This window comes from Pelodiscus sinensis, unplaced genomic scaffold (genome assembly GCF_049634645.1).
Source record: "Pelodiscus sinensis isolate JC-2024 unplaced genomic scaffold, ASM4963464v1 ctg81, whole genome shotgun sequence".
Lineage (NCBI taxonomy): Eukaryota > Metazoa > Chordata > Testudines > Trionychidae > Pelodiscus > Pelodiscus sinensis.
Window position 1 is genome coordinate 257,181 of NW_027465987.1, and position 12,246 is coordinate 269,426.

Below are 12,246 nucleotides of genomic sequence, written 5' to 3' on the forward strand. Positions count from 1 at the left end.
CTCCCAATCGTGTGTCTGGTTTTCTTATGCCTTTTTTCATTTAGACACTATTCCCTGTGGCTCCAGGTATTGAGAATCCCCTATCAAAGTCAGACCCTCATGGAGGGAGCTACAGTAAAAGCCTATATTGGTTTAACATCAAAGGGTGTTTTCAGTCTCTTTATATGGCAGGCTGGTATCATGGCTTATCTCAGGGGTGGGCAAATACCGACCTGCAGGACAAACCATTCCACCAGAGTTAGCTTCTGGTGGACCCCCCTTTCACCATATTTCTCTGTACCTCCGCAGGTACAGGGGATCACAGGTCCTGTTGGCTGCGAATCGCCATTCCCAGTCAACGAGAGCTCTGATCACCCATACCCGTGGAGGCACAGATAAATATATCGGCAGCAGCCTACCAGGATCTAACCCTTGTGAACTGCCACCATTTTATTGCCCACCCCCGACTTATATTGTGCAGAAAGGACAAGATACAGTAAACTGCCGATAATCCGGCACCTTTAGGACCCAGGGGGTGCCGGATTATCAGATATGCCGAACTATCAGAAGGGGGGGCTATGAGGAGTCTGGGGTGGGGTGGGGGGATGCCACCCCAGACCCGTCATAGCCCCCCCTTCTGATAGTCCGGCTCTGCCCCAGGCGTCCCCGATTCAGCCAGTGCTGGTCAGTTTCAGCAGCAGCTGAATTGGGGATGCCTGTGGCAGAGCAACTGGGGTGCTGCCGGGTTGGTCCGGTAGCGCCGCTCCTCGGCACTGTGAGACCAACCCAGCAGCACCCCAGCTGCTCTTGGGGACGCCTGGGACAGAGCAGCCAGAGTGCTGCCGGGTTGGTCCCACAGCGCCGAGGGGAGGCGCTACGGGACCAACCCGGCAGCACCCCAGCTGCTCTGCCCCAGGCGCCCCCGAGTCAGCCGCTGCTGAAACTGATCAGCGTCTGACTCCGGGAAGCCCGGGGCAGAGCTGCTTTGCCCTGGGCTTCCCGGAATCAGCCGCTGGTCAGTTTCAGCAGTGGCTGAATAGGGGCACCTGGGGCAGAGCAGCTGGGGTGCTGCTGGGTTGGTCCTGCAGCCCCAAGGGGCGGCGCTACGGGACCAACCGGGCAGCACCCCAGCTGCTCTGCCCCCGGCTTCCCCGATTCAGCTGCTGGTCAGTTTCAGCAGCGGCTGATTCATAGAATCATAGAATAATAGGACTGAAAGGGACCTCAAGAGGTCATCGAGTCCAGCCCCCCGCCCTCAAGGCAGGACCAAGCTCTGTCTACACCATCCCTGACAGATGTCTATCTAACCTGTTCTTAAATATCTCCAGAGAGGGAGATTCCACCACCTCCCTTGGCAATTTATTCCAATATTTGACCACCCTGACAGTTAGGAATTTTTTCCTAATGTCCAATCTAAACCTCCCCTGCTGCACTTTAAGCCCATTACTCCTTGTTCGGGGAAGCCAGGCACAGAGCAGCTTCAATTGTCCAGCTGCCTCGAGCACTTCCGGGTTCCTGATGGTGCCAGACCATCAGGAGTGCCGGAGCATTGGATGCCGGACTAATGGAGTTTTACTGTATTACAAATTTTTAAGCCACCCTTGTGAAAAAGTTCTACAAAATGTAATAGGATGGAAACAGTGTTCTATAGAAATTACTCTAACATATATATATATATACACACACATATATATATACAGGGCTTGCCGAACCACGGCGAGCCCCGTTCGCCAGCCGCGCTGTCCGGCGATCTGCACATGCGCAGATCGCCCGAACCCAGCTCTTCCGGGTTGCAATCTACTCACCACAGGCGAGTAGATTGTGTTATTTGTCAAGCCCTGTATATATAAGAAGATCCTTTTTTCTGGCTTTTAAACCAGTCTGCAAAATTCTATCACAGGTTTATACTTCTCTATTAAATTCTATACTAGTTTTTCTACAAGCCGTTCACCAGTGTTGTCTTCAAGTCATCATTGTCAAGTCCAAGTCAAGTCTCAAGTCCAAGTCAAGTCTCAAGTCCAAGTCAAGTCTCAAGTCTTCATTTTACAAATGTCAAGTCACTTTTGTACAAGCTGTCAATATCGGCATTTTCGGACAATTTTTTCACCAAGTCGATTTAACAAAACGAGCAAGTCTCAAGTCAAGTCTCAAGTCACAAACAATGAACTCGAGTCGAGTCTCCAGTTGAGTCACCTAGGCGACTTAAGTCAGAGTCGAGTTCAAGTCGTGGGACTCGAGTCAACAACTCTGCCGTTCACCAATAAGGAGCTAAAGTCCCCCACTGTTTTACCGATTCCTCTTTTTGGATCCCCAGCTTCTCCTCTAGCATTACTGTCCCTTCCCTCAGATCCTTTTCATTGTTTAGATTGTTGGTGGGACCGTCACTGTGCTGGGAGGCACTTTCCAAAGACCGAGGAGGCTGCAGTCCTTCTGCTCAAGTATGAACAATTTAAAAAGATAAAGACAGATGACGTGTGGCAGAGGGGTATGACCTATGAGCAAACAGTAGGTCTATGCTGCTATGACAGATGTGTCTGTAACTGGGGTAGACAGACCTGTGCTCGTGTCAATCGAGCCAGATGGCTAAAAGAAGCAGTGAAGATGCAGTGACATAGAGCCAGGAATAGGTTAGCAACATGAGCATAGGAGGAGGATCCAGACGAGCTTGTGAGCACGGAAGTACAGCAATACTCAGCATGATCAACAGGATGAGAGACAACAGCTTGGATTTCTTTTACTTTTATAATATCGTCCAGAATTCCCCCTTTCTTCATAGAATCAGCTAAGATTAGGGTTGTAAGAGGTTATCGAGTCCAAGCCTGCTCAGAACAGAGCCAAGCCCAACTAAATCATCCCAGCCAGGACTTTGTCAAACTGGGCTTGAAAAATCTCCAGGGATGGAGATCCCCCCCCCCCCCCCCGGGAACCCATCCCAGTGCTTCGCCACCCTGCTAATATCCAACCTAGACCTTCCCCACTGCAGCTCGAGACCATTGCTCCTTGTTCTGCCATGTGCCACCACTGAGACCAGCCTGGCTTCATCCCCTTTAGAACCATCATCAGGTAGTTGAAAGCTGCTCTCATATCCCCCCTCGCTCTTCTCTTCCTCAGACTAAATTATGTGCCTCAACCCCCTAGTACATTTCACTGCCCTCCACTGGACTCTCTCCAATTTGTCCATATCCATTCTGTAGTGGGGATACTCCAGATGTGGCTTCACCAGTGCTGATAAAGCGGAATAATTGCTTCCCTAGATCTGCTGGCAATACTCCTCCTATTGAGGCCCAATGTGCCATTAGCCTTCTAGGCTACAAGGGCCCCTGTTGACTCACATCCAGCTTCTCATCCACTGCAATCCCCAGGCCCTTTTCTGATGAACTGCTGCTTAGCCAGTCGGTCCCCAGTCTGCAGCAGTGCCTGGGATTCTTCTGTCCCCAACCTTGTTGAATCTCAGATTTCTTTTCTTTTCCTCCTCCATACTCATGTTCCCACCCACCCCACCCCAGATTCAGCTGCAGTCATTTTACATCCGCTGCCTTGTTGTTTTCCACTCAAAAAGTGCAGCTTCCCTTTGCTGAAAAATGCCAGCTCCTCATCAGCATCGCATGGCTCTGCTGCCCCGCTTAGTAGCCACATGCCAATACACTATTGCAAGGATGCTGACAAGAACAGGGACTTGAGTTCCCTCCCTTTAGCTGAGCCTGGGCCTCAGCCGTCAGGCGTTACGGGAAAACCTGGGAGATTAGCAGGCACAAGCCCACCCACTTGTAAAGGCCCCTCCCCCAGCCTTGCAGGAAGGCCTGGAATCCAAAGGAATGCTTGAGACCACTATGGAAAACAAGGGACGGGAGTGGTGGTCTCAGGTTCAGAATGAGGGATCCAGGGGGGACATCGAGCAGAGGACCACGGACAGTGCCCACTGCTCCCCAAAGCTGCCTAGGCAGCCAGCAGACGCTGCCCAGAGGAACTCTGCATGAGACCAGGAAGGAAGGAAGCAGACCCCACAGTCACAGAGCACCCCCTCATTTCACATTTTCCCCTGGGTGCTGTAGACGGCCATTTGGCCAATGCCAGGAGGAGGGCGATGAGGGGATCCCGCGACTTTGTGGGACCACGGACAGGGTGTGCCAATAAAAAAAGATGAGGGGAAAAGTGCAGCCAGAACCACTCCCGGAGATTATGGAAGGGCTGAAATAGGGGCTGCCGCCTGGCGCACACCAGACAGACATGTGCTAGGATAGGGGTCTCCAACCTTCGGAAGCACAAGATCGCTTCTGAATTTAAGAGCAACCCGGAATCTACCACAAACCCAAACGCCCCTACCCGCCTCCTTCTCCGAGGTTCTGCTCCCGCTCACTCCATCCTCCCTCCCTCCCCCACCTTCATTTACCTTTCTCAGGCTGGGGATGCAGACTCTGCTCTTGGAGACTCCAAGGATTTGGAGTGTGGAAGGGGCTCTGAGCTGAGCCTGGGGCAGGGGTTGAGGTACAGGATTGGGTTCAGGGTGCAGGCCCAGGAAAGGAGTTTGGGTGCAGGGGGACTCAGGTTTAGGGCAGGAGATTGGGGTGCAGGAGGGGTTCAGGACCAGGGCAGGAGTTTGGAATGCAGGCTTCAGTTGGACATCACTTCCCACAGGTGGCTTCTGGAAGATGGCACTGTGGTGCTAAGGCTGGCTCACCCCTACCCTGGCGCTGCACCACTCCCAAAAGCAGCCAGCAAACTCTCGTCATCCCTATCCCCCTCTGTTCTGTGGAGATAGGGTACGGGGGAGAAGAGAAGGGCACCCAGATATCAGCACGCCCTCCTCTTCTTCCCCTGCCTTGCACAGCAAGCAGGAGGCTCCCAGGAGGTGGGAGGCAGCTCCAAGGCAGAGGGCAGGAACAGCATGGCAGTGCAGAGAGGGGCAGATGAAGTGCTGGCACTTGACAGCCTCTTGGCCAAACCAGGCAGGATCCCTTGTCAGAGGCTCCAAGATCCACCAATAGATCCCGATCGACTGGCTGGTGACCACCGTGCCAGGGTCTCCCTCGTGCCACAGAAGGAGCACTATTGACGATGGGGGTGAACCATACCAGGCACATGCCTATGCTCACCACTCCACGAAGGAGCTGCCAACCGATATCCCTGGAGGACCATGGCACCAGGGTGGAGTAAAGGCTCCTCACCCTACACGGGTGGTGGACAGGGTGATTTGGAAAGGTTTTGCAACGCCTCATGGGGCAAGTACATTGTAGCATGATACAGGTTCCTCGGTTGCGTCATTCCATTGGCTTCCTAGTGGCCTGTCAGCTGCTTTACACCTGATGTATGTGGGGGAGGGAGAGGAGAGTGGTGTGTCTATGGGTGGTGAGACAGCAGGCTGATGGACCTAACCTGAGGCAGATGGAGGGGGACACCCCCAAACATATCAGGTCCCAGCTCCGCTGGGCACAGGCAGGCCTGCCCATGGGAGCGGAGAGCACCAGAGCCCAGGGCTCCTGGCTGCTGCAGTCACTAGTAAAGTAGTAGGTAAAAGGGTGGCAGAGTGAGTGTAGACCTCAGCCCCATCCCTTCCATGTTAGGCCCTGTCCTTTTCGCAAGCACAGAGCCAGCCCTCTCTCCCACACCTTGCCCAGAGGCCTGGCAATTCTCCCTCAAAGCAGCTGACAGAAAACATGATTCTGGGCTGCATTAACAGGAGTGTTGTGAGCAAGTCACGAGAAGTCCTTCTTCCGCTCTGCTCTGCTCTGCGCTGGTTAGGCCCCAGCTGGAGTATTGTGTCCAGTTCTGGGCACACTTCAAGAAAGGTGTCTCCAGTGATGGAGATTCCACAACCTCCCTAGGCAATTTATTCCAGTGTTTCACCACCCTGACAGGCAGGAAGTTTTTCCTAATGTCCAACCTAAACCTCCCTTGCTGCTATTTAAGCCCATTGCTGGCTATGTCCTATCCTCAGAGGCCAAGGAGAACAATTTTTCTCCCTCCTCCTTGTGACATCCTTTAAGATATTTGAAAACTGCTCTCATGTCCCCTCTCAGTCTTAACCTTTCCAAACTAAACAAGCCCAGTTCTTTCTGTCTTCCCTCATAGCTCATGTTCTCTAGACCTTTCATCATTCTTGTTGCTCTTCTCTGGCCCTTCTCCAATTTCTCCACATCTTTCTTAAAATGTGGCACCCAGAACTGGACACAATACTCCAACTGAGGCCTAATCAGCACAGAGTCAAGCGGAAGAATGACTTCTCGTGTCTTGCTCACAACACTCCTGTTAATGCCGCCCAGAATCATGTTTGTTTTGTTTGCTCGTGTTTAACTTGTCATCCACTATGACCCCTAAATCCCTTTCAGCAGTACTCCTTCCTAGATAATCACTTCCCATTCTGTATGCGTGAAATTGATTGTTCCTTCCTAAGTGGAGCACTTTGCATTTGTCCTTATTAAACTTCATCCTCTTTACTTCAGGCCATTTCTCTAGTTTGTCCAAATCATTTTGGATTATGACACTATCCACGAAACCCCTTCCAGCTTTGTATCATCTGCAAACTTAAAAAGTTATTGAAGACTGTCTTTATTAAACTTCATCCTGTTTACCTTAGATCATTTCTCCAGTTTTTCCAGATCATTTTGAATTTTGACCCTGTCCTCCAAAGCACTTGCAATCCAATCTCTCCCTGCTTAGTATCATCTGCAAACTTAATAATTGTACTCTCTATGCCATCATCTAAATCAGTGGTTTCCCAACCTTTTCAAGCATACAAACTTATTTTCAATCTATTACAATTTTATGGACCTCCCTCCGTGGGGCAGGAAAAAAAAGAAAAGGAAAAGAAAAGTGAGTGGTGGGCCCAATCCTTATTTTGTAAAGTTTCCATGGACCCCCTGCAATATCGTTGAGGAACACCAGGGGTCCACGGACCACAGGCTGGCTACCACTGATCTAAATCATTGATGAAGATATTCAACAGAACTGGCACCAAAACAGACCCCTACGCAATCCCACTTATTATGCCTTTCCAGCAGGATTGTGAATGGTTAATAACTACTCTTTGAGAATGATTATCCAGCCAATTATGTACCCACCTTACAGTAGCCCCATCTAGGGTATATTTCCCTAGTTTATTGATAAGAAGGTCATTCAAGACTGTGTCAAATGCCTTACTAAACTCTAGGTATACCATGTCCACTGTGTCTCCCTTATTCATAAGACTTGTTATTCTATCAAAGAAAACTATCAGATTGGTTTGACATGATTTGATTTACAGATCCATGCTGGCTGTTACCTCTCACCTTATTTCCTTCCAGATGTTTGCAGATGAATTCCTTAATTACTTGCTCCATTATCTTTTCTCTCTGTGAGAGCCCCTTTGTGGCCAAGGGCATGTCTGCCATTTTGGGCTCTGCTGGTCTCCGGGAGGAGAGATGCTCCTGGAAGCACACTGGCTGCTGGTCCCACCCCCAGGACTACCGAATAGTCATGTAACTACTAAAATTTGATGCGGTTACACAACGATGCCATTACACGTTAATATCCCTAATTCACCTCATCCATTGTGTGCTGGCCCAGCATGCAATGGTGTCAATGGTGTCTCTGACTGACCATTATACCAAACACTCCCACGCTCGGACTATTGCAGAGCTGTTGGATCTGATTCGTGTCTAGGGAGAGGAGTCTGTCCAGTCCAGTTGCAAGTGGCCTGTAGGATCTAGAACACACGCCCAGGCACATTTCTGGATCTTTGTGTGAAAAGGGGCATGAGAGGGACATGCTGCAGGGCAGAGCAAAGATTAAAGAACTCAGACAAGTCAATCACAAGGTTCATGACGCGAACCAACACTCCAGTGCTTCACTCAAGACCTGCTGTTTCTATAGGAAATGGGACACAATCCTTTGAGACTCCACCTCCACCCTCAAGAGTCCCACAGATATCACGGAGGGCACGGAGACAGTACACGGAGGAAGTAACCCAGATGATGACATTGAAGACGAAGAGATTGAGTTAGACAAGGACCAAGGGCTCCCCCAGATTCACTGAGACCATCTGGCAGCCAGGAACTGTTCTCCACTGCTAATTGATATAGCCAGTCTGAGCAACCGCTTTCTGGGGACCAGGAAGCAGGGGATGAGATGCAGCGTGTAGTAAGATGAAGGCCAGTAAAGTAAGGTGTTTAGCCCACTGGGTCACCTTCAGTTCATGCACTGTGCTTTTCCAGGATGACAGGAAAACATCCTCCCCAGAAAAAAACAAAAAGTGGGGGAAAGTAGTAAGATGAAAGCCTAAAACATAAGCCAATGCAGCACAGGTCTGAGATCTGAGGCCTAGCTGACAATGAACAAAACATGGTGGACATAAAGCAAAGCTAAGCTGTGAGCAAAAGCAGACCCCTGGCATGAACAGGGCTGAGACTAATTGATAATAGGTCCAGGGCTGAGACTAACTGATAATTGGGACTGATCATGAGTTGTAAACACACTGCTCATTGAAAAAGTCAATGATAACCACTTCCCAAGGATACCAATTCATGGTCAGGAAAAGGGGCAAAGATAAGCAGCTTGATGGATGTTTGCTCCCCATGATACTAACTTTGGATCAAGGAAAGGTCGAGGTTGATACATGATGGATGGAGATGGTCTAAATCAGATCACGAGACACAAAGTGATTGGCGGTAGCCTGGCAACATCAGAGGGTGACAACCTCACACGTCAGCAGTGATGTGTTTGTACCTGTATATAAGATGGTGTCTTGGGGGACAGTCTTTGAATGGCCTAGGGGGTAATGGAAGTGTTCCATTGTTTTGAGCCATTTCATTGTTACGGGGTACAAATGCATAGCAAACCAGTCCTGTGGATTTAAAATAGGGATTATGGCAGCTAGCGTTGTCATTTTGAATCATTGTTTCCTGAGATATTAGTTCAGACGACGGAGGTCTAGGATAGGGCGCCAGGCTCCTGACCTTTCCTGGGTGAGGAAATAGTGAGAGTAAAAGCCCCTGTTCCTGAAGTCCTTCGGAACTGGCTCTATGGCACCCAGAAAGAGAAGGCAGTCGACCTCTAGTCTGAGGAGGGTTTCGTGAGCGGGGTCCCTGAAGAGGGACTGGGTGGGAGGGGTGGTTGGTGGGATGGCTATGAGAGGGATAGGATAGCCAAACTGAACAATCTCGAGGACCCATTTGTCCGTGGTGATTTTTGCCCATTGATGTAGAAAGGGTCTTAGACGGTAGTGAAATAGTTGGGTTGAACGATTCACGGTGCTGCCTGTGGCTGTGTGCTCGCCCTCGACCAACACACCAAATCTGTTGCTTGCTGTTGGAAGGCTTGTTCGGTCTGCCGGTAGGGTTTCTGCGTCACAAAGGCCTCTGGCGAGACTGCTGGTTGTCAAAAGGCCTCTGTTGCTGGTGCTGCTGTTGCCACTGGTGTCTAATGTAGGGGTAATCATATCTGCGCTGATAGGGTGAGTAGCGACGTCTCTTAAAGGGGGGCGTATACATCCCCAAAGTTCGCAGGGTTGTCCTAGAGTCCTTAGAGGAGTGCAGAATTGCGTCCGTGGTCTCTGCAAAGAGCTTCTCTTTGTCGAAGGGTAAGTCCTCGACTTTTGTCTGTAGTTCCTTTGGAACTCCTGCCGCTTGAAGGAAAGAATCTCTACGCATAACAATAGCCGTAGCGGCAGAACGAGCAGCAGTATCAGCCACGTCCATGGCCATCTGGAGGGACGTTCTCGCTGATGTGTAGCCCTCTTGGATGACTGATCTCAGGATCAATCTTTTTGAATCGGGGAGATGATCCATGAGGGGAGTGAGGCGTGAGAATGTATCGAAGGTATGATTGGAGAGATGCGCCGAGTAACTGGCGATTCTGAGGAGTAACGTCGCTGAGGTGTATACCTTCCTGCCCAGGACATCGAGCCTTTTTAAGTCTTTATCAGAGCCCTGGTGTTTGAGGTGAGGGGCTCTAGATCTCCGTTGAGCTGCGTCGACTACTAAGGAGTTAGCCTGTGGATGGGCAAAGAGGAATTCCATGCCCTTTGGTGGCACGAAATATTTCTTGTCAGCTCTTTTGTTGGTGGGAAGGGCTGACGCTGGAGCATGCCACACCTCATCAGCCAGTTCCAGGATGCCTTCGTCGAGAGGGATGGCCAGGCGTGAACTATGTTGCAGTTGGAGATTCCTGAAAAGCTTATGCTGCTTATCTTTGAGCTCTTGTAGCGGAATCTCCTGTGTAATTGCTACCCGCTTAAATAATTCTTGGAATTGACGGAGGTCGTCTGGAGGAGAGCTGTCATCAGGGTTCACTGCATCCTCCGGAGGAGATGAAACTGGTCGAAAGTCGCAGTTGTCGCGATGGTAGGTGCCATGGCGCGGTGAACGGTCATCATGGAAGCTGGAGCGGCTTCCGTACCGATAATGGTACGGGGAGCATGGCGAGCGGGAGCGGAGGTGTGATGCCCTGGACGAGGCAGGAGAGGCAGAGAGATGTCTATACTGGTGCCTGCCATGGGGAGATGCAGCAGCCAGAAACGGGGAGGGCAGTCTCGACGAGCTGCGCGGAGAGCGGCACCGAAGAGAAGACCGGCGTGGGGATCTCAGTGCCTGCAAAGAAGAGGACGGTGCCGGGGAGAAGAAGCAGGAGCGGGAGTGGGAGCAGCTGCGGCGGCGTGGGGAACGGAGATCAGCAGGGCTCCGAGGTGATTGAGTTGCGGCATGCGCTGAAGCGCTAGCCGCTGAATTGATCGGCTCCTGGTGAGGCGGGGCAGGAGCAATCGGCACCGCGCCGGCCATGGAATGGGTCGGCGCTGTGCAGTCCAGCACCGCGTGGTGATTCGAAGGCGGTGCCGGGGCCGGTGTCAGGGCCGGTGCCGTGGTCGGGTCCGAGGCTGCTCCCGGCACTGGCTCAGCGCTCGGCGCCAGAGGAGGGAGAAGCGGTTGTGCTGATGCCGGCTGGGGAGCTGGCGTCTTTGCAGACTCCCGTGGCCGCTTAGGCTTTGGAGCCGCTGAGGCAGGGGGACATGGCTCTGGAATGAACTTTTTGCGGAAAAGCGTCTGTGGCCAATCTAGACGCGTTTTCCGCAAAAAAGCCCCAATTGCCATTTTTGCGATCGGGGCTTTTTTGCAGAAAACAAATCTCAGCTGTCTACACTGGCCCTTTTGCACAAAAGTTTTGTGCAAAAGGGACTTTTGCCTGAGCGGGAGCAGCAGAGTATTTCCACAAGAAGCGCTGATTTCTTACAGTAGGAAGTCAGGGCTTTTGCGGAAATTCAAGCGGCCAGTGTAGACAGCTGGCAAGTTTTTCCGGAAAAGCGGCTGATTTTCCGGAAAAACTGGCCAGTCTAGACACAGCCCTAGTGACATATGGAGTTGCCAAGGACTGTGGGATCCATACCCACCATGCATTGCTCCTGCTGTCAGCATGGAAGTTTAGATGTGGACACAATCTGCTGACATAGGGAGGAACTGGAAACACACTTTTGCGACACTTCTGGCACTTTTGCATGTCAACATTTTCCATGACAAAACTCAGCAGTGTAGACGTTCCCTTTCTGAGTCTCGGTGAGGTGGTTTTGTCAGCAAAATAGCAGAGCAAAAGTAACTGTGAGGTGGGCTCCCTCTCCTGTTTGGTTGGCAAACTGCAGCTTCTAAATCAGAGCATATTCTAAATGCGAGACTAATTTTGGAATTTTTATCATTATGGAATTTTCATCGTAACTTATCAGCCCTAGCTCCAGGTGGCACGGTCAGCCCTGGCCACTGATGACACAGGCACTCAGCCCCAACCAATGCAGACATGGGACTGGGGGAATTAGCCCCAGGTGGCACAGAGCTGGGGGCTGTCCGCTACAGCCGCAGGAGGCATGGGGCACAGCACTCAGGGGTCAGTCCCAGCCCCAGGCAGCGTGGAGGTTGGGGGGGGGGGGTTAACTCCAGGGCCAGGCAGTGTGTATGTGAGGGGACAGCTTATGTGAGCCCCAGGATCTTCCCAGTCTTACTTCAGAAAATATGGTCACGCTCCTTACTGGGTAGCTCTGTCAGCAAGATACAAAAGGATCGAGGGAGGCAAGAACAGAGGCTGGGATTAAGCTGGTTCGGGTGCTCAAACAGAAAATTCCAATCTGAGGTGTGTTTTTAATGAAGGGTGTGTTAAGCTTGAGGTCAAACCGTCATCATAAATCTTAGCTCTTGATTTCCATGCCTTTGATATTTGTTTCCAAACAGCATGTACAGTGGCAGATGTTCTTTGAATTAGCAGTAACTTTAAATGTTAGCTAACAAAGTAGGGTGTGGAACCAAAGGTAAAAGC